This window comes from Octopus bimaculoides, chromosome 16, assembly GCF_046866305.1.
Source record: "Octopus bimaculoides isolate indiv1 chromosome 16, ASM4686630v1, whole genome shotgun sequence".
NCBI classification, from domain to species: Eukaryota; Metazoa; Mollusca; class Cephalopoda; order Octopoda; family Octopodidae; genus Octopus; species Octopus bimaculoides.
In genome coordinates this window covers 32,026,146-32,030,062 of record NC_142943.1, presented here as the reverse complement: position 1 = coordinate 32,030,062, position 3,917 = coordinate 32,026,146, and positions in this window count along the sequence as shown.

The window sequence follows — 3,917 nt, the reverse complement described above, 5'->3', positions numbered from 1 at the left end:
AATATATTTACATATTTATACGTATATATATATGTATATACATGTATAATATACTTATACATATATATCTATATATATATATATATACATATATATATGTATGTATTTATGTATGTATATATGATGCAATATATGATGATATAATATAAAATACATTATGTATATACGAGTACCCTATATATCATATATGTGTATTATCTACACGCATACACATACTGTAACTACACATGCAACTACAGACACTCCATACACGTGTGTGTGTGTGTGTGTATGTGTGTGTGTGTGTGTGTGTGTGTGTGTGTGTGTGTGTGTGTGTGTGTGTGTGTGTGTGTGTGTGTGTGTGTGTGTGTGTGTGTGTGTGTGTTTGTAAACGCTGAATCCACTTACGTTCAGACATGTAAGCACACAGCAACTCGTTATCCAAGATGGCTGAAGTCTATTTTCTGATATCTATCGGCAATCACTTTGAAGCTATTTTAAGATGGGAGAGATTAATCAGGATTACAGGAATAGAAGAATGACAGAATAAAAGATTGTGCAACAATAAAAGGAGGGGAGAGAATCTCAACGACTCAGTTTCTATAGTTAGATATTATTGCATTGATTTATGGCAGTGAAAGGATAAAGAAGAAACAATCTCACTGTCACTCTTATGTCTCTTATTGCTTCTTTCTTTCCGTCTCTGATTCTCTTTGTATCTATTTATCTGCTTTTGTTACACGCTCACACGCACGCGTACATACATTTATACATACATACATACATACATACATACATACATACATACATACATACACACGCAAACGCACGCACACACACACACACGCATATATATATTCTTTTATTCTTTCAGTCATTTGAATGCGGCCATACTGGGGCACTGCCCGGAAGTGCTCCAGCCGAACAAATCGACCATGGGGCTCATTTTTGAAGTCTAATACTTATTCTATCAGAATACTTTTGCCAAACCGCTAAGTTATGGGGATGTAAACACCAACATATTTTGTCAAACGGGGAACAAACACTGACACAAAGAAGCACACACTGACAAACAGACACACACACACGCACACTCACATACACACACACACACACACACACGCTCACACACATATGCCACGAGCTTCTTTTAGTTTCCGTCTACGAAATCCACTGACACACAGATAGATAGATAGATAGATAGATAGATAGATAGATAGATAGATAGATAGATAGATAGATAGGGATAGAGATTGATAAGGATAAATAAAGATAAAGATATATATATATATATATATATATATATATATATATATAGATAGATAGATAGATAGATAGATAGATAGATAGATACACAAACACAAACAGACACACACATACGCTCGCACGTTTAAGGAAATTATGAAGATGTTTGTCAATGAGAAGTGAAGTAGGAGTTAATTTGTGAAGATTTACTGTCAAAGAATGGCTGAAGAGTTTGGTGAAAGAAATTCTTGTTAATGTCAAATAGAGTCTTAGAGAACATCTCCAAGAATGATACCTGATTTCTGTCGGTGCGATGAGGTGATGGAGGGATGGGTGTTGTTGCACCACATAAAACAGACTGACATAAAATAAGAGTTTACGAGACTTTGAGAAAGTACACTCAGCAAAGATAACATATCTAGGAAGGTTTTTGTTTTTCTGTTTGTATTATGTTGTTGTTGAAATATGTTAGACTGTTATTTAGCATTTTTTTGTAAATGTTGGCAGAAGCATACACCTCCCCTACCACACACACGTGTATATTTATATATGTGCTTGAATCTATATGCGAATATATCATGAATGTGTATGCATATATATGTATTTGAATATTTATGCATATATATATATATATATATATATATATACACGCACACACACATACACACATTTATATGTATATTAACATATATTTATATATGCAGATATGTATATTTGTATACATGTGTGTGTGCGTCTTAGTGTGTGTGTGTGTGCGTCTTAGTGTGTGTGTGTGTGTGTGTGTGTGTGTGTGTGTGTGTGTTATAAGCATATTTATGTGTATATACATACATATTACGTGTTTCATTGCTACAATGCTTGAAATGGTTTTCTGCGTTAATGACCTTTCACTAACCGAACGCAGGAACAAAAACAACTAATTACAAACAAACACACACACACACACACACACACACACACACACACACACACATATATATATACACTATATATATATATATATATATATATATATATATAACTTATACATATACGTGTGAATGTACTAATGATTAAAAATATGCGCAAAGTTATCAATAATAATAATAATAAAGGGACCAGAAATATTTGCGCCTGGAGAAATAAAGGGTGGTTACATGTATAAGATGCCACCGTTAATTAATGCAATACCGAATGGCTGTTCTAGTCCAGTTCTTCAGATACGTCATTGCACATAGATTGTCTTACTACGATGTTCCTCGACCGCCATTCTAAGCGTGTGTATGTGTGTGTGTACTTATATATGTAAGTGCACTTATATATATATATATATATATATATATATATATATATATATGTATGTATGTATCTGTTGCCACCTTTCTTTATTGAGTCTTGTCGCACACTTAGTAACTCTTTCACTTTCTCGCATCTTCTCGCATCTTCTCATTTTCTCCACCTTTTAATTAGCCATCATCATTTAATTACTCTTTACACTCCTTTTCACTCACCCTACTCGTCGCCCTTGCTGTCTCCCCTTTCTTATCTTTCTCATTTACGCTATACTTACAACATCCCTTATACTTACAACTTCATCTCTATCTCTTATGTTATATTTGCCACCCCACCTCTCTCTCTCACACATACACACACACTATTTTTCTCTCTCTCCCCCTCAAAACCCTTTTTCACACTCTCTTTCGCTCCATCCCTTTGATGATGGTAATCGAAAATACCTAAAATTCTGTTCTTAAAGGTATTCTTGAATTACTAGGTTTTAACTAATTTTAGCAAAAGACCAAGAATTTTGAAGAGGGAGTCTAGTCTAGTATATCAACCCCAATTCTTAACTGATACTTTATTTTTACAATAAGGGCAAAAGGTAAAGTTGACCTCTGCTTGATCAAAACTCGAGACGAAAAGAACCAGAAAAATGCCGCTAAACATTTCATTCGTCTTGTGATCTTGTGATTCTGCTAAGGCGTTGTGTTTCTGCGAAATGTTTCTAAATTTTGGGACAAGGCCCGGAGTGTTAGGGGAATAGAATATTCACTTACATCGATCCAAAATCACAACTGGTACATCCGTTCGTCGACCCAAAAAAAGGATGAATGGCAAAGTCGACGCATGTGAGAATTGAACTCAAAACGAATAGAGTAAGAAGGCGCACTGCTAAACAATTTATCCTTTCTGGTAACGATTCTGCCAACTCATCGCCTTTGTGCAAAGCCTTACTAATATACACACTCTCTTTATAGCAGACACAAGAAGAAAAAAACAAATTACTAGATCGATATAACATAGGAAATCACAAGGAGCAACTTAACATATAACTAATGAAAAGATAATTCAATCATAAATTAACCAAATGTAATATGACTGAAACACAAATACACCATTCAACCCTCGATAACACACCGAGAATGTAACAGATTATTTGGATGCATCAATCGAGAATCAAGTTTTCATAAGATACTTGTGAGATATGTATGTAAGTTGGTAACTTCCTGAAGTAAATGCGCTTGCAATCTGATGAAGCCCACGTTTAAAAACACTGCAGTCAAGGTGTGAAGGCAGAATGAAGCATAAACTGCGAATATAAGCTTTAGTTGATATGGTTTTTGTAAAGAAATGTTTCATGTCGAAACTAAAGCACGAATTGAACAGGATGATTTCGTTAGAGATATGTAGTCTTGATTATTACACCGTGGTGT